Below are 26,164 nucleotides of genomic sequence, written 5' to 3' on the forward strand. Positions count from 1 at the left end.
TATTGTATAAATGCTGGTTACTACATTTATATACTGCCAACCCTTTACACAACCCTACTGAAAAAACCAGCTTAAACCAGCCTAGGCTGGTTGGCTGGTTTTAGCTGGTTGACCAGCCTGGTTTGAGAGGGGTTTTGGCCATTTCCAGGCTGGTTTCCAGCCATTTCCAGCCTGGTCTTAGCTGGTCAGGCTGGAAAATGACCAGCTAAAACCAGCTTGACCAGCTTAGCCAGGCTGGGAGCCCAGCCAAAACCAGCACTGGGAAACTTCCATAGGTTGGTCAAGCTGGTTTTAGCTGGATTTAGCTAGTCATTTTCCAGCCTAACCAGCTAAGACCAGGCTGGAAATGGCTGGAAACCAGCCTGGAAATGGAAAACCCCTCTAAAACCAGGCTGGTCAACCAGCTAAAACCAGCTAACCAGCCTAGGCTGGTTTAAGCTGGATTTTTCAGCAAGGAACTCCTTAACTTTTCTGATTTTGACTGTAATGATGTACACATTTTGTTGAGTTGCTTAGGAATGATAATTATTGTGAGAAGCGCTATACATGTAAAGTTGAATTGAATTGAAATTATCCTCATCACTATCACCTTTGGCTTGTTAAAAGGGTAAAGCTGCCCTGTGGTTGAATAACATCTTTTGACACTAACATACATACAGAACTGAACTGAATTGACAATAACCTGAAAAAACACATTGCTATGGAACGGACAAAACCCAATACAGCTACGCAATTTATAAATATGTGGTTGATTGAATGTTGAGCATAGAGAAATACAAGATAATGTAGGACTAAACCCTTTAGGCAAATCCTGGACCCACTTATGCAAATAGTGTGGAAAGCTTGCAGACTGGAAGTCTCTGGCTAAAGACTGCTGTCATCCTTCATACTTCAGATCTTGAGGTAAATTCTTGCGGAAACCTTTTTTGCTTTTCCTACTGGCCGTACAACACAAACAGATCCTTATCACAAATGTACAAAAGCTATAATATAGATGTTACTCAAATCAAGTGTTATTTCAGTGTGATTCAAAACTATAGTTTGTATTAATGCCTTGAGATTTTTATTTCAATAATTTCTGTTTTCATTTTAAAGATGGCAAAATTTCTCCAGAAATATTTGATATGCTCGTTTATTACTCCATAAAATATCCCTAGTATCAGAAGGTCTTTATTGACTATATTTGGAATGATCATGAATATTAATGAGTTATGCTCTGACCTCTGCAGCCCAGAACCTACTCTCTCTCTCTCTCTCTAACACTCACACAGATAACTTTATGTACTCAATTCTTTTCAACTGATATGGTAGTTTAATTTTAACAAGCTATTAAATATAATTATAGTCGAAAAAAGGGTCATAAACATGCATTTAGACTTGTATTTTGAAGCTTTAACATATATGAAAACTCAACCAGGAATTAATTTCAACCTCTTCATATGATACTTACGTTTTCTCGTGAGATCAGGCTGGTATTAGTGGTAAGTCAATTCTTAGGGAGATATTTCCTTCTCTAACCCTTAACACTGTTTTTAGGGCCAAGGGGAAGGTGTCTTAAATAGAATTGATATTGGGCCTAACTTTTGTTAACACTATTATTTAGGTTTACCAGTAAAAGTTTATTTAATTTATTACAAAATGTATTTGTATTGACAAAGATGTCATGTTGATGTGTCAATTATTTGTTTCAAATGCATAAAGCCACCAAATTTTTCTGGAGAAACAAAAGTAATGAATCCTCATTTCATGCTTCTAATGTCTTCTCCAGTCCTTGATGTTTGCTGATCTTTTAACATAGAGTTTCTCCACGGGTCGTAACGGCAGTGTGGAACAAGACTGGAGGAAGTCCAGCACGAATGCTTCTCTGAGGCCAGATTCTCCATAATACTGCTGTTCTCAATGTCTTAAGATTTACAAACAACGCACTGCATGTCCAGGTAAGGTGCTTTTATGCAGTAAATCTCTCAGTAGAGTTTTGCCAAAGGAACAAAGTCATTCTCCATCTGAGGAGAGGATATGGTGCGTATAAGAACTGGGAAGCTCAAAGCCGACTTCCTTTTGGTCTTTAGAGTCAGTCCATAAGGAAACACAAGAAACCATAGCCTTCAATTGGGCCTCAGAGCTATTATGTAAGCTTGCTATAAGACATTTTATCAGCCCAAGAGAGAAATTCATAAGCTTTTATTTAATGCTGATGAGAGATTCCAAACTGAAGCCACACCATTGTCAGCTTTTGTGTTTATTTATATATTTAAATTGATGAAAACACACTTAAGTAAGATAAGATAGAGCTGGGCAATAAAATTGGTATTTGGTATGAAGTTTCGGTAAGAAGACTATAGTTTAATTAAAATGTGGCTTAAAATGTATTGTCATTTCCAATGGAGGCGCGCAACTTGCACGACGCACACATGACACCGGTGCATTTTCCAGGTACACCGAGTTGAAAAGTTCTGAATGCCGTGAGCGCACCGCTATTTATGCAAGTAGAACTAACCAATCTGCTTCATACATTGTACAGAATATACACGTTTCAGTAATAATGGTAGACCAATTACCCCAGACAAACAGCACATGCAAACACTGCAGCGCTTTTTACAGTTCTCCATAAACTGGTATCGGACCTGCAGCAATGGTTTGTCCGTTTGCCATCCTCTGATAAAACGGTTGATGATCGTCTAGTTACAAGATGCCAGGGGAGCATCAGCACAAAGCGTATTGAAAATGGTGAAGGAAACCAAGTGCTTGTCACTTCAGGTCAGAATAGCAACACATGAAAATGAGTGCTGTGGCAGCAGTGAAGAGATTGTAAATAAAATTATTTAAGGGTGTCACCAGAGTGGTTTTTTGCTAACTTTTCCTGAGCATCCTAGCCACTAGCACTCCATCTGAAAGATTTTTTAGGCACAGGGGGTAACATAGTCATTCACCTTCACAATTTAATATTGCAATATGTATTTGAATAATGATGGTTAGTTCTTTTACCTGAAAGGTCAGATTTGATTATCATAATTTGTGTTGTTTACAGAGGTTTACTGTATCAATATTCGCATCTTAAAGGTTGCTTTGATTGTTCAGCGTTTCCCCTTTATCATTGCATACACTTTGTAAGATTTTATTTATCAATTTTGTATGTCTTTTTAACACTTAAAATGTACTCTTCATATTTTTATATGTACAGGTGCTTCAAAAAGTTGATTTATTTAGCTAATTCCATCCCAGAAGTGAAACTGTATACATGCACACGTTTATTGCACACAGACTGAAACATTTTTTAAATAAATTTTTTTGATGACAAACTAATGAAAACACCAAATTCAGTATCTCAGAGAAATTAGAATATCGTCAGTGAAGGTACAGCAAAGTTTGAGTGCAAACTAATCTCAGAATCCATCGACAAGACAAAGAACAACAGCAACAACTTGGGCATCACTCCCTCAAAAAAAAATGTGTACCCATACAACCATACCTTCAGAGCCAAAATCAGGCTCATCAGTCACCTGCAGACTCACCAGGAACACTGAGTATTATGAAATGAAGACCATCATCCACGAACCAAGGGATTTCCAGATGATTGGTCTTATTTAATATACTAATTTTCTGATGCTGAATTTGGGGTTCATTAGTTGACATCAAAATTAAAAAGAAATAAACACTGTGTCTGTGTGAAATGAATGTAAACATTATACAAGTTTCACATTTTGAATTGAATTCCCTTCAATGACCAGTATATGGTAGTGCTTGTTATAAACAATGTATCTGTATCTTCATTATTTTGTAAAATTAATGTGCCATAATCTTTTATCAAATAGCATAACCTTCCCTCCCCGCTCGAAACAAATTTTCATCACGTTTGGTTACATAGAGTACCTTTTAGTTGGGGCTATCAGTGCTGGTCTCGCTTTGATCCATTCCTCAATCTTCCTCCAATTTTGGTAGCAACAACCTTCCAATGATCTAGTCGGTTCTCAAAGTATAAAATCAAGCACTGCTCTACATTTTCTCCTCATTTCAATCAGATGTACGTCACGATATGAGAAAAAATGACAACCTTAACTTGCTTTTCATGCCAACTTTAAGTGAAGTTTTCAAACTTAAGCTACGGTCACACTGGGCTTTGTGTGTGCGAAATTCTGTCGTACGGCGCTGCGAAAAGGGGCGGTATTAAACAAGATGATTAGACATTTAAAAAAGCCAGCGATTGCGCCATGTTTTAAATTTCTGTCCAGAGAGGTCGTGTTTTGTTCCTCAATTGGTCTCATGCAGTCAAGTGATGCAATTTCGCAGGTCAGAGTTCACCAAGCTTGAACTTTGCACCGCAGCAACCTGCGAAACTTAACGCATGACCCCGCGTTTCCGGTCTGACGTATTCGCGTGCGTATGAATGGAAGTCCATGGGAAGAAAAGTCAAGTGTGACCGCACCTTAATTTCGAGAGGAGCACGTGATATGATTGACTGCAGCTGGCCACTCATCTACATTCACTAGTTAGCCAATCAGATTAACCCCAACTCACTATAAGTAGCCTAGCTAGAACTACTCTCTTATCTTCGTTTTCCGAAGAAACCCCCCATCCACCCCTTCTCCTCCTTTTTCTTTTACCACGGGGAGCTCTCGAGAACCACCTGATCTCGTACTCCCCTCATATGCTCTATGGACCAGGCAGGAGCCCTGGGCTCACCTATCTCCGAGCTCAGGGTTCTCTCCCGGGACAGCATGCCAAACTTGCTAACAGTTGTCAAACAATATCTAAGTGTGAAGTCTTGAAGACAATATTAAACTTCTCTTTCTTTTCTATTCTAACTCAATAAAATTGCAGTATTGAGTTGTTCATTTTTTCTTCTCATTCTTCATATTGCGTCATTTTCAGCTGATTGAATAGAGCAAAGACTAATGGGAGAACCCTTAATGCAAACCACAAATTGAAAAGGCCGTAAAGTGTAATGAGCTTATTTTCATAAAGTCACACGGACCGTTATTGGGATTTCTCAGCCTCCCGCACAGATGTACAAACATGCAGGAGCTACATGTGCAGCTCATAATAAAGCCCTTTGCCATTCACATGAACTGTAAAATCATGAGTCAGATGGGTGTAGAGCTCTGGGTCACACTGCCCCAGTTTACCAGCAAACCCTCCGGCCTATACATGAATATCTGTGGGTGGGTGGGGGGGCATCGGGACACACTGAAAGAGAGAGTAAGGCTATTTCAAACCTACACTGACACTTAGTGGTGAAGCCTGTGAGCTTTTACATGTGCTTTCTATATTTGTGCTCTTAAGAAGGAAAAACTTGTTAGAAAGATAAGGCTCAGCAGGACAAAATTTTGTAATCCTTTGACAAAGCCTTGTCTGAATGTAAAGTTCTTGATGATGCAGATCAAGTATGAAAAACGACTAGCTAGCCAACACGGTTCACCACAAAAGTTTAATTTACTTACTATTTACTTCAAGTGGTTCCAAACCATTTCTTTTGTTGAATGTAAAGGAAGACATTTTAAGGTTAGCTGAATACCTTGAACCACTGATTTTCATACACTACACAAAGTTTTTCTCGTTTAGATTTTTTTTCACAGAGGAATGAACCACTAACTTATCCAGTATATGTTTTACACAGTGGATGCCTTTGCAGCTGCAACCCAGCACTGGGAAGCATCCATACACACTCATTCATTTTCATACACTACGGCCAACTCAGTTTATTCAGTTCAGCTATACCACATGTCTTTGGACTGTGGGGGAAACCGGAGCACTCGGAGGAAACCCACACAATCATGGGGAGAACATGCAACTCCACACAGAAATGCCAACTGACCCAGCAGGGACTTGAACCAGTGACCTTCTTAAAGCTGATTTATACTTCTGCGTCAAGCACACGCGTATGCTCCGACGCACCCAACGTGTAGTCGCATAGCCCTCGCCACGGCAATCAGTGATGCTGACGTGCACCTCTCAAAAAAACGTAACTACACATAGCAACCATGCATTGCGCAATCTCTGTGATTGGTTGACTTGGTAGCGCTGACGAGTGTGGGAGGAGGTGAGAGCTGCGCGAGCCTGATGGAGTGAGTGTTTACAAATGTGGAGTCTCGTAAAGGAGCTCGAGATGGAAACCGTTGTTTTGTGTTTACCTTATGATTAAAGTTGTTGCACGTCCGCCGATTCCCGCCTCAGAATGAGTGAATTTGAGCCACTTTTACATTAAGGTAGAAAAATACAAAACACCAGCGAAGAAACTTGACACAGAGGAACATAAACACCTACTGCCAGCTAGCATTTCGGAAGTGTTATTGCAAAGGAACACAGTGCACAAAGGAGCATGGCTACACGCATTGCATGCGCCAGGGGTCACGCCGATCACTCGACGCAGAAGTATAAACCAGGCTTTACTGAGGTGACAGTGCTAACCACTAAGCCACCATGTCGCCACAAGCATTTTTTTAGACAAACAAAAATGATTGTCTTGTTTTAAGAAATAATATGCCAAAATTAAATGAGTTGAAGAATTTTTAGATATTTGATATAGCATTTTTGCAGTGTAGTAGGGAAAACAAACACTGGAAGTCAGTTTAAAAACATGACCGAAGTTTTATTTTTGGTTGAACTGTCCCTTTAATTTAGTTGAAATACATCTTACAGTTAGATGATTTGGTGCACATAGCACAAAATAAAAACAACAAGCTAGCCTGGACTACATTTCCCGAAAGCATCGTAAGCCTTAGAGGTTCGTAAAAATGATTGTATGGCCACAGACTATTTCCCAAAATCATAGTAACTTAAACTTAAGTAGCACTCGAAAATCATTGTAGGTCTACGAGGGCTCTGGAGTAATTGAGAAGCCCTGCGTGTATCAGAAGAAGATCGTAATAAGAGTTATGAGGTCTCCTGCAGGACAATCAACACCTTAAATGGCAGCGCACATTAATAAACTTTTATTTAAAGTATTTTAAAAACTTTATAATAAAAAAAAGTGCAGAAAAAAATAGAAATAGACATCTAAATAATTTTATTAACTAAATTAAGTTACTGAGCAAAAAAGTATAATGTAGGTAATGTAGGAAATATGCTTCAAAGACTAATGACTTACTAAAGTACACAAAAACCAGCCATGTATTGGGCATTATTACAAATAATTTAGTTTTTTGTTTTAACTTTTTATTTTACTTTGCCGTTTTGTCAGTTCCTCTGCCGATAGTTAGATTATTTACACGTATTTGTGGATTGCAACATGATGGTGGTTAAACATTGACTGCATATATATAAATTATAAGCTCCTTGCAAGTTATATTTCAGCTCCTTGAACTGGACGCCATGTAAAACTCTTATTAGTTCTTATACATTCATGAAATGCATGAGCATTCATATCCTTGTTAGAGAACACTCTTATGCCTCATTTACACTAGCAGTGACTTTGTAGCTGCCTGTCACTCTGAATGGCGACCTGCTTCTAACGCAGGTCTGTGTAGGTCTACAGCACGGAGAATACAACCAGGCACTGAGCGAGCTGCAAGAGGATTGTGTGAGCTCTACTAATGCTTCTATTGGCTGTCGCTCAAGAAAATCACTGTTCATTTGCATAAAGTTGAAGGATTCTCAACTTTGTCATGTCACTCAACACGCCAGCCTGGTCGCTCACATTGACGGAGGTCGCCAGAAGTCCCTCACTATACGTTGACATGAACAGTTGCTTTGCCGCTGCGAGTTGCTCATAGTTAGTGATGGGTCGTTCTTGAACAATTCACTCATTTTGAACAGATCTTTGGTATGACTCGAGAATGATGAGTCCTTTCAGGGAGTGATTCGTTCATTTGCGTGTGCGCACATTTGAGCAGGTGGCGTAGAAGATTAGTTCCTTTTTCATCTATTGCTTTGAGTCATTCATTCATCACATGAAAGACAGAAGCCAATCATATGCAGTCAGAGACAGAGTAAGATTTGATCCGTACCTCTGTAGAGTCCTCAGTTTGAGTTTTTTGTTCATCACGTGAAAGACAGAAGCCAATCATATGCACCAGAAAAATATTTGATCCGTATATTTGTCAAAAGGACCATGCAGGGACTTTCCAAGGGGCATGTGCAGAAAGAACAGGGGGGGTTGGTGGTTTGGTTGATGGGTTGTGGCGATCAGGAACTTAAGAACAGAAGGCACTTTCGTTCACTTTTGAGAGGCACTTTTTATCCAAGAGAAAAAAGGCATGTGCACTGCACAGGTTAAGCCCTATCTGTGCACGACAAGCCTGTTTCTCAAGTCCTTGGGTTCGAGTTATCTCCATACCTGCCAACATTTGTCTCTGTAAATCCAGGAGACCGGGGTGGGGGAGCGAAGTGGTGGGGATGTCTAGGTGTCTGTGCTATGCACCAGGTTTCGGGCAGCCGCTACGATCGGATATTATACCAAAGTCAGCAGTCCGGGGGTGTAATGGATTGTACCAAAAAACTTGGGGAGGGGGGGGGGTGAAATTACGGGAGTTTTCTGGGAGAAATAACAAAACGGGTGATGGGTCTGAAATACGGGAGACTCCCAGGAAAAACGGGAGTGTTGGCAGGTATGGTCATCTCTCTTCATTACATGTAGTCACGTGATGAACAAACGACTCAAAAACCAGAAGACTTGAGAGGTGAACTATAATCATGGCTCCTTTCGCCTCAGACTGAATGCATTGGTTAAGGTTACATGGGACTGTCAGTGTGGCGTAAGCGAACCACTCAAATTTGATCAACCTGTCAAAAAAGTGAGCTGACACAATCATAGACGATTATATCATAGATGATTATTTTCTCTTTCTTCTAGCATTTCTAGTTATGACTTGTTTGTAGTGTGATCAACGTTTGGTGTAGTTGTAGATGAGTTTGGAAGCAACTCGTATCATTTTAATTATATTTTGGCAAATTGAACGAAATGAAAAAAGATTCGTTCTTCTCACTGAACGAGACTCAAAGGTCTGAGTCAGTAAAATGATCCAAACTTCCCATCACTCCTCGTAGTGTGAGGGCATCCGCTGTAATGCCTGTAAAAATGAATGAATGAACATTCTGTGACCGCAGTGAGATTAAACAGAAGTCAGTCTTTCAAGAGGGTACAAACTGGGTCAAAATCCAAGTTTGTTTTCGGTATGAACACAAACTTGTCTCCTCGAATTCTCTAACAGTTACACAAACTGTTTATAGCTCTTATTTTATGTCCAGTAAGGAATTATGGCAAACATCTGAGACAAAATGATCCAGTAACTCCCGAGCAAAGCTCTGAGCCGTAAAACTTTCCTCTGGGTGTGCGTGTCATGGACTGAGAAGCAAAACACTGGAGAGATCTCCTCTTTCCATAAGTGCTCTTATTGCAGATACTTGTCTTCACCTTTAACCTTGCGAATGGTTCACTTAAACGCTGTTATGATGTCATCCCTCATGCATGTTGTCAGCACTGCCTTTCAGAGCTCTAGGTCAGAAAACCTTTCCACCGTTTCGGAGGGAAAGAGGGTAAACGTCTTCAATCCTCCGCTGATGAGATAATTCAGACTGAGAGGTTTCAAGAGAAATACGCTAAAACTAGTTTAAAAGACAGCAGAACGCTATTTCCAGTGTGTCAGATGCCTGCGGGGCTTGGGGGAAAAGTGCTGTGATATATAACAGCTTTAATAGCTGTGCATTTTATTTGCTGTTATTTCCTGAAGTCTGGCTTCTCCAGATCCTTGAGGGTTTTTTTAGACATACAGAGATGACTTTTCATATTGATAATTTTTAGCAGCACACATGTCCAGATGCTGTCACTGATGGTCGTTTTCAACTATCGCCTCAATTCTGGGTGAACAAATTATGGGAGGGGGGAGTTGAGGGAGATTTAAAGGGGCAGTTTACTCAAAATTAGGGGAATTTTGGTTTTGGCCAAATAATGGACAATGTAATGGGGTTACACAAACAATTTTTTTTTACCAGCAACACACAAGCCTCTCCTACAAATGAGCAACGACAGTTTGACTGCCGGATCTATGGTTTCTGTGCGGTATTGCCAAAAATGCCAGGAGTAAAAACGATACTATTTACCTCACCTGTGGGGCAAGTTGTAACAGACAGAGGGTTAGTTATAACACATGCTTAAAAAGTCAGATTTCACACAATTAATTTAAATTCAGTTTACTTTAAATAGTGTATTTTCTCAGTACTTAACTCCATTTTTTTATTCTACATAGCACAGTATATTTATTTATCTATTGGATAAACACGTTTGGATTTATTAGCATTTTTAGCAATAACATTATTTTATTCTATTGATTTTTTTTTTAATTCTCAACATTAAACTCAAAATGTAAAAAAATATATATATTTTGTTAGTTTAATTGGTGTCCAACAGTGTGTGGCTTATTTGTAGCACCTTGTTACAACCCCACTGTGTCGTGTTTTCCCCAAAACTGGCTAACAGTCACTAGCCGCGTTTCCACTATCGCGCCTAAAGCGAGCGAGCCAGGGCGAGCCAAGGCCAGTCGCGTTTCCACTATCACTTCCGGGGCGTAATCGGGCCAAAGCGGGGCTTCCTTGGGGCCAACTGGGGCTTCAGGGCGGGGTTACGTACAAAGGCGGAGTTTTCCTGTCAGGTAAAGAGGAGACAAGATGCTTTCTTCCCTTACATTTGTTTTGCTATCGCGCTTGATCAACTCACTCGCCTTGCAGCTAAAATCTGTGTTCGAAGTAAATGCCGCCGATTTCGAATGTCCTTATCCAGGGATCGCTGTCTGGCCTTACACCGACAGACCACAAACAGTAAAAAAGCAATCGCTTCGGTGTTCTCCATCTTCCAGCTCTCGTAGTGATGCCAGGTTGTGTTTGTGGTTATAATTTGAGTTTTTTGTTCCCGCTGAAGTGGGCGGGTTGTGTGACGGGTTGTGTGACGTTTGATTCGGGGGACGTTCTGGGGGCGGTGTTTGCGTGACGCGCTGCGAGCAACTAGCCCGACAGTGGAAACGCGACATGATTTCGGCCTCATTTCTCAGCCTCCCGGGCTATTGGCCCGGCCTGGCCCGATTAAAGCCCTGGCTCGCACTGGCCCGATAGTGGAAATGCGGCTACTGTGTGTTTTACACCTTTTAAAATGATTCCATCTTTTAGCCTAGAACACAGCAGTCACAATAATATAAGACTTTACGTACATACTTTCACAGGTATTTTTAAAATAAAAAAATATGAAGTGTAATAAAAATGGTTTCTCCTGTGTTTCTCATTCAAATTTCGCTCAACTTTTTCAATAATTAGCAGGAAGATGCCTGCCAACACTGTGGTGAAAACCTCAGAAGCATGATATGGTTGACCCTGAGCAAATACCTTAAAACTCTGTTTCATTTTAGCCTGCTTTATTTTGTGCCCCGCGCTCCCCTATGAAAGTTTCAAAAATATTTTACATAATTATGACTAAATAACGGAAGCTAATATTCCTTTGTTACATTATGAAGAAGTTATTCATGTACATACAGTTGAAGTCACAAGTAATCCCCCTCATGTGATCTTTTTTTTTTTATATTTCCCACATGATATTTAACAGATTCAGGATTTTTCACAGTATTTCCTATAATATTGTTCCTTCTGGAGAAAGTCTTATTTGTTTTATTTCGGCTAGAAGAAAAGCAGTTTTTTAATTTAGACAGACGTAAGAGGCCATGGTCTTTAGCCTTCTTGTTAGAGCAACCGACTCCCATACAAAGAATCGACAGTTCAATCCCAGCTTCGACCGGGTTGGGTGCAGTAGGATCGGTGGGTTACACAAAGATATGCCTAAATAACCTAGTTAAGCTTTAAATGTCACTTTAAGCTGAAAACTAGTATCTTAAAATATCTAATCAAATATGATGTTCTGTCATCATGGCAAAGATAAAAGAAGTCAGTTATTAGAAATGAGTTATTAAAACTATTATGTTTAGAAATGTGTTGAAAAAACTTCTTTCCGTTAAACAAAAATTGGAAAAATATACAAGTGGACAAATAATTCAAGAGAACTGTATGCTGAAATTGTAAATTATTTCATTGAATCGTCCTGGAAATGGGTTTTTGCAGGGTGGGACGTCTGCATAAGTTTAATTCGCATCTTTGCATGGAAACATATAGCTACTATTTAAAATACCTTCTTTTGTGTTCAACAGAATAGAGAGAAAGGATCTACTTGAGGACGAGTAAACAGTACATTTTATTTTTTACTGTCCCTTTATTATTTTTATATTATTAGTATTATTTTATTATATTATTTTAACTGTCCCTTTAAAGCATTTCACTTGGCTATATTTTGACTTCTCTTGCTTTCTCTTCAAATTTTGGGTTGTTAATAGATTGCAGGACTTCCTGAATCATCGTCTCTCATTCTAACACAAGCCAGATGTGGATTAGTATTCCCTTAGTGCCTGTCAGATTGTTCATAATGTTCTCTTAATTGTAGATATGCTTTTTAGTTCATTAATAAACAGAATGATTTGTGTTTATTCAAAGAATTTCATATGGTGATATTTTTGAAAAACATCGTAGTATGACAGTGCTATTTGGATAATATTTCCAAGCTCTGGTGAGTACGATTTCAATTGTGTGGCTCAGTGGTTCGCACTGCCGCCTCACAGCAAGAAGGTCGCTGGTTTGAACCCCGGCTGGGTCAGTTGGCGTTTCTGTATGGAGTTTGCATGTTCTCCCCGTGTTAGTGTGGGTTTCCTCCAGCTGCTCGGTTTCCCCCACAGTCCAAAGACATGAAGTATAGGTGAATTGAATAAACTTAAATTGGCCGGAGTGTATGTGGGTGAATGCGAGAGTGTATGGGTGTTTCCCAGTACTGGGTTGTGGCTGAAAGGGCATCCGCTGCGTAAAACATATGCTGGATAAGTTGGCGGTTCATTCTGCTGTGGTGACCCTTGATAAATAAAGGGACTAATCTGAAGGAAAAATGAATGAATGATTTCAATTGTTGCAATACCGCAATAACTTTTATTTTGAAATATGATATAAGAATGGCTTGAAGCAACATCTTTCTATTTGTATTAACATGGTCATTAATCCTCAGAATGATGCTTGTACATGGATTATATCAAAGTATGTGCTGTTTTATTCACATTATAGTGGGAATATGTCCAGTGTCATCACGCATTCAGTAAAGATCGTTTATAGTGAGATAAAGTGAAGCTGTATACAATCCAAACAGATGCTCCAGTGTTTTATTTAATTTAGACGGTTGTTTTTGGGCAGTGTGCACTTTTTATTTATGTCTGTCAATAAAATGTATGTTTTGTTTCCCACAGGCTCATCTTCTTCTTGGATCAACAAAAACATTGAAGACAGAATGTTTGGAGCAAGACAAGCCTTCGGTCATTAGTCTGAAATCAGATGGTGGATCCAGATTGGAAGAGGCAGTTGAATCATTTATTCCATTGGGTCACACATCAGATCTTTTGCTTGCTTTTTAATGGTTTTTGGTGGTTAGTGAAAGAACTCGCGACTAATTCAGGAAAAATAGTATTCAAGCTAATTATTTGTATCTTGATCAGCTTTTAATTAGTTGCTATAGATTTTAACCCTTATGTGCTGCTGGTGATCCCTACTGAAAAATCCAGCTTAAACCAGCCTAGGCTGGTTGGCTGGTTTTAGCTGGTCGACCAGCCTGGTTTTAGAGGGGTTTTGGCCATTTCCAGGCTGGTTTCCAGTGATTTCCAGCCTGGTCTTAGCTGGTCAGGCTGGAAAATGACCAGCTAAATCCAGCTAAAACCAGCTTGACCAGCCTGGTTTAAGCTGGACATGGCTGGTTTTGGCTGGTCAAGCTGGTTTTAGGTGGATTTAGCTGGTCATTTTGCAGCCTGACCAGCTAAGACCAGGCTGGAAATGACTGGAAACCAGCCTGGAAATGAAAAAAAACCCCTCTTAAACCAGGCTGGTCGACCAGCTAAAACCAGCCAACCAGCCTAGGCTGGTTTAAGCTGGATTTTTCAGCAGGGATGTCTTCATCAAAACTACTAAATGTATGTTTTTTTTTTAATTACAGGATTTTCTTACTACTTAATAGACAAATTCATAAATAATGTCCCTGATTTGGTGAAAAAAAAAAACCCAAAATAACTTAACATATTTTAATAACATTTAAAAAGTAACTACTGATGGATTATAAACAATTTTTTGTCTTGGACATGTGAAAGATTAGTAACAACATTGCTTTTGTGCAGCAAAAGAGTACATTTCTCTACCCTAATTTACTGTTTGTAGCTGTTTTTGCCCTATTCGCTTCCATTTATAGCCTTTTTTTTATTGCAAAACCATATATAATTATATATACATATATAATTATGCATTCTTGATTGTTGGTGATTTTCCCTGTTGGTAAAATGTGTACGTTTTTACTGTTGATCATTAGTTTACACCATTAATCCTTTAGAAAGGCCTGTGCAAAAAAACTTTAGCCCCGTTTACACTGCCAGTTAAATGTGACCCAATTCCCAATTTTTTGCTCATATGTAACAAATCGGATCACAAAAAAAACATGCATTGGGATATTTAGAGATTTATTTCAGGCCTCCTTCATATGTTGAATCAGATGTAAATCGTATATGTCACAATGCGACTATCATGTAAACAGGCGGATCGGATTTATTGAGATGTTCTGTTTTAAACGTCATTAAACTTGCGACAATGTTGACAATTTAATAACGTAGAAGGAAGAGCGTGTGTGAAGACGCCGATGCAGTAAATAAGCCCGCACTTGTTGCTTGCAAAGTGTGCAACCCTACGCGCATCTCCAAAGGGATGACCCGATAAAACGATGTGTCCTTGTGGGACAGGTATGTGGACAAGCTTTGACATAGCATATCAAATGTTGGTTTGCTCATCCTAAACTTTCGGACCCACTGCTCCTCATTAAAGACTGCCACTATTTGCTTCCACCAGACCCGAGATCTCTCTCATACTCACAAATTCCTCTGAATGGTGGTGGACACCACGTAAACCATAGGCGCCTCCCTCCTTCGCCTCAAAATCACTTTAAAGTTAGGCGAACTTCGCAAATTTCTAAAAGCAAGACAATTTCTTCCACCATGGCTAGCTTGGTGCAGATGCTAGAACAGGGATGGGCAAACTCGATCCTGGAGGGCCGGTGTCCCTGCATAGTTTTGCACCAACCCTAATCAAACACACCTGCTTGTAGCTTTCTAGTGATCTTGAAGACACTAATTAGGGTGTTCAGGTGTGTTTGATTAGTGTTGGAGCAAAACTCTGCAGGGACACCGGCCCTCGAGGATCGAGTTTGCCCATGCCTGTGCTAGAACCTGCCTTTACACATGCACAACGTAGTAAATTGTATGGCAAGTGTAAACACACGAATCGGATATAGTTTACAATTAAAAGAACGTGTAAATGGACAGGCAAAAAAATCAGATATAGGCAACAAATCCGAATTGGGCATCAAGACCTGACAGTGTTAACGTGACCTTTGTGTCTGTGAGAGTGTAAGAGTAACCGTTGCCACTTACCTTAATGCGTCTAAGTAAATAATGTAGCAAGCTAAGCTAAAAGCTACGTGGCAAAAGTAGCTTAGCTACATTTAAGCTACTTTTGCAATTTCAATTTTTAAATCCAAGCAACTTCAATCCAAGTCAATCATATCTTAGTGATCAATAAAATTGTCAGTGAAACATATGAGGCAGAATTGTTCAGTTCAGTTATTTACTGTAAATAATATGCTGTACTAAACAGAAACACATTATAATACAACAGAAAAAGCAAAAAATCTAATAAAACCAGGTGTTAAACATTTAAAATACTATAGTAATTTATAGTGAAGGGCAATGTTTAGGAATAAGCATTATATTGTGTGTGTGTGTGTATATATATATATATATATATATATATATATATATATATATATATATTTACAACTCTTCATTAATGAATTACACTACATAATGTACATTAGTAATGGTCACGAGGAATCCTGCTTCAGAATAACTCCTCTCCCTCAGTCATCTTTCCATCAAGCAAATTTCTCGTGTTAGCCTAATGGGTTGGCGACGTCACCGACTGGAGCAAGAGGTGGCAGTAACGCACAAAAAAGTTTGTTGTCGACCACCGTAAAACAGGAAGAAGTAGAAATCGTTATTCTTGCCATCATATGGATTTACCTTCATCAGCTAGACACTGGCCTCACAGCTCTGTGAATGTCAGTGGCGTCACTTAATGATCCGCGATTGGTAAATGTAGCTTGTGCAGATACTACTGCGCTACTTGACTGAAATAATAGCTTCCCTACTGAAAAGCTATTTGATTTATAAAGTAGCGACGCTACCGCCAGGCTAATGAGAAATGTAGTTAAGCTAGTAGCGCCACTACTTGTAGCAATGCTACTGCCCAACACTGTGCTGATGTACCATGAACAGTCACACAAAGACAGTGATAAATGTGCCCACCCTAAAAACCCCCTTTAGAAAGCTGGTTTGTGTTGTACTTTTCTTTAATTCCTAATTTTACATACATGACAGCTGTTAAAAACGATAAAAAACTGAGTCACTCTTTGGCTAATGCACAGAACACGCGTGAACAAACTTTAACCTGTTCTGAGAAGTCTCCCTCAGCAGCTCATAAAGTGGATGAATCAGAGGGGAGACGCTGCTGATTCCACACTTCTCACCATTGTTGTGGCCGAAAGCTGACGACACATGAGTCGTGAGATTAGCGAATGGAAAAGTATGGCTGTGGGCTATATCTGCAACACAATCTGGAAAGTGTTTGGGAAGCTCGGCAGCGGAGAGGAAAGGAGCCCGGGCCGCCTGTGGTCTGCAGGTATGTGCAACAAAACGTGAGATCTGATGGCAGCACGTTTACTCATGCAGGAGGCTTTAACAGGCCTGAAAACAGCTGTTAGCATACGGCATACCTGCACCGTTACGTCATCCAGTACAGCGTGTATTACTTCCACTTAATTGTAATTGGGTGAGGTGAGCCCATCTGAGTCCACTTCTTACTGAATAATTGCTTTAAAATGGATCAGACGCATTTGCTCTGCAGCTGTAACTGAGCAATAAATACCCAAATTAATTTTAACAAGCACACACATGCTTAGTGGAAGAACTCCCTGCTAAAAATTCCAGCTTAAACCAGCCTAGGCTGGTTGGCTGGTTTTAACTGGTTGACCAGCCTGGTTTTAGAGGGGTTTTGGCCATTTCCAGGCTGGTTTCCAGCCATTTCCAGCCTGGTCTTAGCTGGTCAGGCTGGACAATGACCAGCTAAAACCAGCTTGACCAGCCTGGTTTAAGCTGGACATAGCTGGTTTAAGCTGGGCTCCCAGCTTGTCTAGGCTGGTCAAGCTGGTTTTAGCTGGTCATTTTCCAGCCTGACCAGCTAAGACCAGGCTGGAAATGTCTGGAAACCAGCCTGGAAATGGCCAAAACCTCTCTAAAACCAGGCTGGTCGACCAGGTAAAACCAGCCAACCAGCCTAGGCTGGTTTAAGCTGTTTTTTTCTGTAGGGCTAACATCAAAATCAATGTGGACGAAATCAAACATATTAACTAGGATCTAATAAAGAGATAGTTTACTCAAAAATATAAATAACCTTACCCTTTGCTCGCTCTCATGTGGTTTTAAATCTTTTTGAGTTTGTTTCTTCTGTTGAACACAGATGAAGATATGTTTAAGAATGATGGTTGATGTTACCTATCATCAACTTCCATAGTAATTAAATAAAAAAAGTCAATGGGTTCCAGCAACCAAAATTTTTCTAAATATCTTCTATAGTGTTCAACAGAAGAAACTTTTTGAACAAGTGAGGGGGGAGTAAATGATGAGGTAATTAAATTTTTGGATGAACAATACCTTAAATGTTCAACAACTGCACATGTCATTCATTCATCTTCCTTTGGCTTTGTCCCTTTATTCATTAGGGGTGACACAGCGGAACGAACTGGCAACTTATTCAGCATATGTTTTACACAGCTGGTACCAGGTACTGGGAAACACACATTCACAGACATTAACAACGGCCAATTTAGTTTATTTAAAGGGCACATAGTTTACCTCTTTTTTATGATTTAATATTAATATTATGGTTGTTCTGAGTGTGCCAGTTTAGGTTCAGTTTAAAACACAATTCAGATTTTTTTATTATAATGTGTTAAAAAGTGTCATGTTGGGGGCGTGTCCACAGTTCGCTGATTTATGGGTGTGTTGCTTCACATGTAGATTAGTTTTGGCTTCCCGCCCAACGTAACAAGGGGGCGGAGCCATGCGCTCACCCGCTCTGTGTTTGCAACAGAGTCAGACAGGCAGACTGAGAGAAGGAGCAGGAGTGAGAGGATCAGCAATCAGTCGTACATGTACGACTCGGACACAGACCAAGCAGAGAGTACAAAATTATTTGTGTCTATGTACAGTTTTACAGCCAACTGTGTGCTAGTTTCAAGTGCCGAGCTTGTACACCGAGACTAATAACCACGCACACTGAATTAACTTTGACTGAGGCACGGGATGCATCGCTCGAAGCTGCGACACGGCACACCAGACACTCTCTGTGGTGCGGCAGAAACATGAAGTGTCCCGAATCGTCGCGCCACGCATTTTAGAATTCTAAACACAGGTTTCTATCAGGGTACGCACAACGGCACTTCAAGTCGGCGGCTGTCTGCGGTGCCCAGCCGCCGACTTGAAGCGCCGTTGTGTGTACCCCGATAGAAACCTATGTTTAGAATTCTAAAATGCATAGCGCTGCGTCAGGTACAGCAGCACCTAGTTAAGGGAGCTTCTGTGATCGCGAAAAATGCAAACGGCTGAAGTATAATGTAGACTCAATGAGAAGTACACATGTTTGCAAACCTACCTAAAGATACAACCAATAATTCCGATTAGAGCGATAATGTGGAGAATATTGATCTTGTGTTGAGCCCAATGAGCCTTGCATCTAAAAATAGAGCTAGCATGTTCCTTTAGTGATATCGCTTCGACTCGCGCTGAAAATGGCGGACGTGAATCAACAAACTGAGGATATGATGACGCGCCTGTCAATCAATATTGGTGGGCGGGGGGACCGCACTCCTACGTAAAGTTGCAGTCGGTCTGAAACCGGTCCAATTGGTCCACCATTTTTTATGTTGTTAAATTGAAATAAAAAACACTGGGTGTGCTTATATCACCCCAATATGATGGTCTATACACTATACCTACACACATGTCTGTCCAAACAGCTTGAAAAGTAGATTTTTTACCATAGGTGCCCTTTAATTCATCTATACCAGTGTCTTTGAACAGTGGGGGAAACCGGAGCACCCAGAGGAAACCAACGCCAACATGGGGAGAACATGCAAACTCCACACAGAAATGCCAACTGACTCAGCCGGGACTTGAACCAGCAACCTTCTTGCTGTGAGGAAACAGTGCTAACCACTGAGCCACCCACTGCAAACGTCAATATTTCTTTGTATTCTTTATTTGTATTTTAGTTTTATTTTGTTATTTGTTTTTTGTGTGTGCATGCATGTTTCTTTTTGTTCAGTTTATTTTTCATTTTGTTTAGTTTTGTTTGTTTAGTTCAATTTTGTTTTGTTTGCTTTGTTTTATTAGTTTACTTAAATTTTATTCTATTTTGTCACAGTTACGACATTTTGCTGCAACATTTCAATTAGACGGAGTGTAAATAAATGGCAGGCGATTATGCTGCAGGTAAAAGCGTCTTACATCTGTGTGCATGCGCAGTACATGAACAAAAGCATTTTCAGTCATTTTAGTGTGACGGAAAGAATTGAAAATGATGGTGTGGACATGGAACGTTTTTAGACACAAATGTTTTTTTTATTTTATTGATCTGGATTATTGTAAATATAGTCTAAGATTACCTGCTGTTAATCCCAACATAGGCTCATTCTGAAAACGTAACCCTATATACGCTTCTGGAGATTGCGAATTATGTAGCCAGAAGTACGTGTGGCTGCATTTCATTTTTAAAATGAACGCTACGGGGCTGTATAACGCCGTTCCTTTTCGAACTTACCAGCTGAGCGCTCACTTCCGTTTCCTGCTGTTAAGAGTTCGTCCCACTAACTTGCTATGTACGTTGGCGGACTTGAGACGCAGAGAAGAGTTGACCATGACGACTAGGTTTGACTCCGTTGAAGAACAGCTTCAGAAAGCAGGTAAAACAAAAACAGAAGCAAATAAAATAAACAAGTAAATAACAGGGTGAGAATGTGGTATAATCTGAAAACATGGTAAAAATCAGTAGGCTTTTCTTTTTCTGGATTGCTTGTAAAAATTATTGGGTGGGTTTAGAGAAGTGGGTGGGAGGGTCAATCAATACAATTGGTTGGGTTGAGGTAAGGAGGAGGGTGGTTCAGTCGATCGGTCAGTCAGTCATTTAGTCAGTTGACAACGGCTTCTGGTGGGTTTTACGTGAGAACAGCAGGCACTCGCGACAGAAATCTGAGATCTCAAAATGCATACACAGCGACCTCTGGTGGATATGCAAAAACTAAAATTGCAAAAGAAAAAAAAAGTAGCTCCTGGGACATATTTGGCGCCCTCCAAAATATATATAGACGTACATTTTCAGACTGAACCTAGGTTGGTTAATCCTATCAGCTACCATGACAACGCAAAGAACGTAATAAACCCAGGGTTTAGGAATGTACAGTGTGAAACACATGTTAATGAATACACAGTAATATTTGTTAACCCCAGGTATAGTATATGACCAGTGTATAACATGATTACAGATAACCTAGGAGGGTTTGGGATGATGCAGGGTTAACAATTTCACATGTGAAAAGCCCTATGAAGCTTAAGCTATGCACCAGGAAAAGAACTGCAAGTACTCTGTGTTGGCTCTATCTGACGCTTCTGAACAAAATAATTATGACTGTAAACATAAATCTGCTGTAATTCATTTCAACTGGACCATATCAGTAAAAACGAGAGAGAAATCACTAGCATGTGTTCGCAGTTAGCAGCAGATGCCAGTTTTGAAGATTAAAACATCGTGCTAGTAAGCAGAAAATGCAGGATCTCAATTTATTCTCACTAATAATACTTAAATATCTTCTGCTTAAATTAAGGCTTCATGTTTCCTTTTTGTGTACTGTATTTGTACAAACTGACCAATAACTGATGTATTTTTAAATGTTTTGTGTAATAGCTTTGAAGTCAGTAATTAAAAGTATTATTTGTTCAGTGACTTATCTGATGTAACAATATCCAATCATTTTCATTCATTTGAAGTACATTTTGTGACCATTACATCAGTGTAACTCTAAAGCACTCAGAAGAAAACCTACTACTGTATTTCTGTAGTACAATATAAGAAGCTGGGTTGTTTCAGGTTGTCTTTTGCTTATTCTAGTGAACTCATTGCCAGAAAAGAGTTTTTCTATGACTCAGTCTTCATCATCTTCTCTGTGCTCAGCAGTGTGCAGGTTTGCAAGAGATCTGTCTCGCGATTGATAACTAAGATTCTTGTGGTTGCTGAATGTATCATTGGCTGTCTAGACAAAAGTTCAAAAACAAGATGCTTGCTTCAGGGTAATTAGTATCACTGATATACTTACTGTAGTTTCATATATATATATATATATATATATATATATATATATATATATATATATATATATATAGTGTGTGGAGCTGCGGAGGGCCTGGAGGCACTGGTTCAAGAGATGCTGGCGGATCAGACAACCCCAGTGAGTCAGGAGGCTCTTGGTCACACTGGTGGTTTAGACAACCCAAGTGGATCAGGAGACACTGACCGGTCAGATAACCCCAATGGGTTAAGAGGCTTAGGATCAAGAAACATAGAGAAGTCACATGGCTCTGGTAGCCATTTGTGGGTCTCAGGTGGTGGCTCTGGCCATTCGTAGGACTTTGGCTGGGGCTCTTGCCATTCGTAAGCGGCTCTGGCCATTCATGGGACTCAAGTTGTGGCTCTGGCCTTTTGTGGGACTCAGGCTGTTTGTGGGATTCAGGTTGCATCTCTGGCCATTCGTGGGACTCAGAAAATGAATTTGGCCACTGTGGGCTGGTGGTAGCCATCTTGGGAAGCAGTGCACTTGTGGCAGCCATCTTGAGAAGTACTGGACTGGCCATCTTGGGAGCTGGATGTGAACTGTTACTGCCCCTCCCCCCCCCAACAATATTTAGGCATGATGTCCTTTATCTCACCCTCTGTGAATGGAGATCCACAAAACAAAAAAATCCAGGTATTGTACCAATGTCCAACTGGAGTCCTTTTCAGGTAGTCTCAAAGCAAGGGTCCAAACTCCAGAATAAGTCCTTGATTGCCATCTCGTCCTGAGTAATGAGATGGCATTATTCCAAAAAGTCTTCCACATACCTTTTAAGGGGGCAGTGATCTTGAAAGATACCACTTAGAATTGTTACAGGGTCAGCTGCTGAATCCGTCAGTTGTCAGTCACAAAAACTGGTGCATGAGACCGGCTCGAGAGGTGGATCCACATGCAGCAAGTATTAATTGAAAATAAATTAGGAACAAAACAGCGCAAAGAAAACTAAACTAAAAACTAAAACCCACAGAGAATAGTCACTATTCTAAAATGTACATAGATAAAAGGTTATGTCAACAATTAAAAATTAAGAAGAGCACGTATCATGAAACGATCTGCGTACACTCTTGTTTTCTCTAGTGTTGAAACGCATCACACAACTAATTAATACTGCATGCGTGAATTACAGTCATTCTCCTCCCAGTCAGCAGCTGTGATGCCCAAATTCTTTCTCGCACAAACAACATCTTTATGCACTGATTTACATTCATAGTTGCCAATCTGATGGTTTGTTTTGGTTTTGAATAGTGGCTGCCTCTTCCTTCTTCATCCCATAGTTTCACTGTGTTGTTCATTGGTGTCCTCAAATCAGACACCATGTAATGTACCTACTTACATTCTAGACTTCAAACACAAAAGCTGTATTTGCAGTTCATTGTGACCCATAGTACATACTAAAAGATATGAGTTGCTCGACACTGAGGATTTTGAATCCTTTTTTTGTATTTTAAGGGTGTGTGCTGACACTACTCATGTGCAGATCAGATGTTTAAAGGCAGCCATTAAAAGGAAATTCCAGAATATTTTAGGAGAAGTCTTCAGATCCTAGTATGTGGTGCTCCTCTAGAGCAGTCTTTCCCAACCCTGTTCCTGGAGGCACACCAACAGTACATATTTTGGATGTCTCCTATATCTGACCCATTAACTTCAGCTTTTGGAGTCCTTTCTAATGTTCTGATTTGATTCAGGTGTGTTTGATTAGGGAGAGGTTGAAAATGTGTACTGTCGATGTGCCTTTGGGAACAGGGTTGGGAAACACTGCTCTAGAGAGATGAATTAGAGAGAAAATAAGGCAGAATGTGAGGATTGGAGATTAGAGTGATAAAGAGTCAACATTGATTAAGGGTCTTGACCGTGCTTTTTGTCTGTCCTCCAACATATCAAATTTTCAGTATCGCACCCTTGAGAAAAAGTAAGAATATGCAAAGGAAGCATAATAAAACTGACATGGGTGGCATTCACTGATTTAGATCAAGTATTCAGGCATGTAAAAACCTTATTTGCATTATTGCCATACGCTCGTGAGGATGGCAGTACATTGTGCCCTCATTGGAATGTGCTTTCAAACTGTTGTGTTCCTCGCTTAGTCCTCATTTTGCACTTTAACTGAATCAAATGACATGCCTATTATACATTTACAGATCAAATACACATCATTTTGACAGTACTCTTATAGTGTGACTGGAAATGACCTCACTCCACACAGCTTGTATAACCTCAGCTCCAGTGCTCAGGTAGATGACTGGAAAGCTCTAGTGGACTCATTTGGTGATGAAGAAGTTCATACAGTTCTATGAATGATGTCTGTCACTGAAACTTTCCCTACACTCTAAATCGCTGAAGTCTGCTAAACATAACTTTCTTCTCCAGTCTCTGATCCTTCATCCACAATAGGTTTGTGGAAGCACAGATTAACCCAGCTGACGTGGCATTTACATCATAACTCAATGGTACCAATTGGGAGTTCAAATCAAATGGTAAGGTATACAATCTATTTGATAGGCCTAAATACTAGTTCTTTTTAACATTATTAAATGTACATGCAAGAATTACTGATGTGTTAGTTTGCATTGAGTCAGTTCTAACATCATTTTCAAACGTTTTGCCAGTTATTTTATTAGATTATTATTTTACAAGATCTTATGTATCTGCTTCTGCTTTAAAGATGGTAACAAAAAATACCAACCCAGGCTCATTCTGAAAACGTACCCCTATATATCTCTATTTTTCTGGAGACCGGCAAATAAGTCCCAGGGGCTACTTTTTTTTTCACAACCCTACTGAAAAATCCACCTTAAACCAGCCTAGTTTTAGAGGGGTTTTGGCCATTTCCAGGCTGGTTTCCAGTCATTTCCAGCCTGGTTTAAGCTGGACATAGCTGGTTTTGGCTGGTCAAGCTGGTTTTAGCTGGTCATTTTCCAGCCTGACCAGCTAAGACCAGGCTGGAAATGACTGGAAACCAGCCTGGAAATGGCCAAAACCCCTCTAAAACCAGGCTGGTCGACCAGCTAAAACCAGCCAACCAGCCTAGGCTGGTTTAAGCTGGATTTTTCAGCAGGGAAATCCAACAGAGGCCGCCGTGTACTCTTTTTGAGATCTCAAATTTCTCTCACGAGTGCCATTCACGCCTGCTGTTCTCTTAAATCCAATGGAGGCCACTGTTTGACTGACTGACTGACCAATCAACTGATCCACCCTACCTTAATCCCAACCAATGTTATTTTAAAGGCACAGATTTACTCGACCACTCACTTTCTTAACCCAACCGACAAATTTAAAAAGCAATTCAGAAAAAGAAAAGCCCTCGTCTGATTTTTACCACCTTTTACCACATTCTCACCCTATTGTTTACCTTTTTGTCGTTTGGAATCGTTCTTCGCCAGACTCAAATCCCGCCGTTGTGTTCATCTCCTCTGCATCTCAAGTCCACCAACGTACATGATGAGCCAACTAGACAAACTGGTAACAGCAGGAAAGCCGTCCATACGAGGTAAGCGGTCAGCTATGAATAAGGTGGAAAGATAAGCGTGAAAAGGAACAGCGTCATACCACCCCGTAGCATTTATTTAAAATATTAAATGCAGCCATACGTACTTCTGGCTACATTATTGATCATCTCCAGAAATGTATAAAGGGCTAAGGTTTCAGAATGAGCCCATGTTGAATGTTACGTAAAATTATATAAAGCACATAATCTGTACCTGAGGTGATCATTGTCAGTAAATTATGCCGTTGTTTACTCGAGTATTGTGGTTCATACTGTAAGGGGCATACCGTGTTTTGTTTTTCCGTTATGGTTTGATTACTGTTAGACCTGCAAGGAAACTCATTATTGGAATTATTATTATTATTATTATTATTAGTGTGTATGTAAATGTAGTGAATGATTCTTTTTAACGTTTTAATAGTCAAAGGTTTTATCATTCACGTGACCTATTTGAAAGAGAATTGCTCACTTTAGATTGAAAGGCATCACTGTGGCTTTTAATTTTCATTTATGATCTCAACGCTCTTCCAAAAATGACTTCTTGGCAAAAAAAAATCAGCTGAAATGATCACCCGTCCCATTTAGGGTAATGCAAAGCAAAATTTCCATTTTAAAGTGATTATGGAAGCTCCTGTTTGGAAGAGCACATCTGTCTCCTCTTCAGACTCCCACACTCATATTATATTGAACACAGATGCTGATCTGACCATTTCATGTGACTCACGCTTTGAAATACTTGTAAAGAGGCTGCATGGTAAGTGATAGTCACATCTCTAATTCAGTTTCAAGCATCTGTGAAAGTCTGTTCTTTAACCGCATAGAGATGTACTGCGCATGGATTAAAAGCATATATTGTGTTTATGGCAAAACATATATGTTAATAATCTGGCCCATATCTGTTCAGCCATGCCATACCTACGCCACATGTGCCATCTATCACCCTATCCACCCTGGCCAGCTATCACAACACACTAATATGTGTTGTGGTCGGATGTTTCAGGAAAATCAAAAGACACAGTTGGACAATTGATCCAGTGTCCCAGTTAACATGAAAAATTGTTCAAACAAATGTCAAGATAAAACATAAAATAACATGTAAAGATTAGTTTACACAAATATGGGTCTTCATGATGTTGAATGAAACA

The sequence above is a fragment of the Danio aesculapii genome, chromosome 17 (assembly GCF_903798145.1).
Source record: "Danio aesculapii chromosome 17, fDanAes4.1, whole genome shotgun sequence".
NCBI lineage: Eukaryota > Metazoa > Chordata > Actinopteri > Cypriniformes > Danionidae > Danio > Danio aesculapii.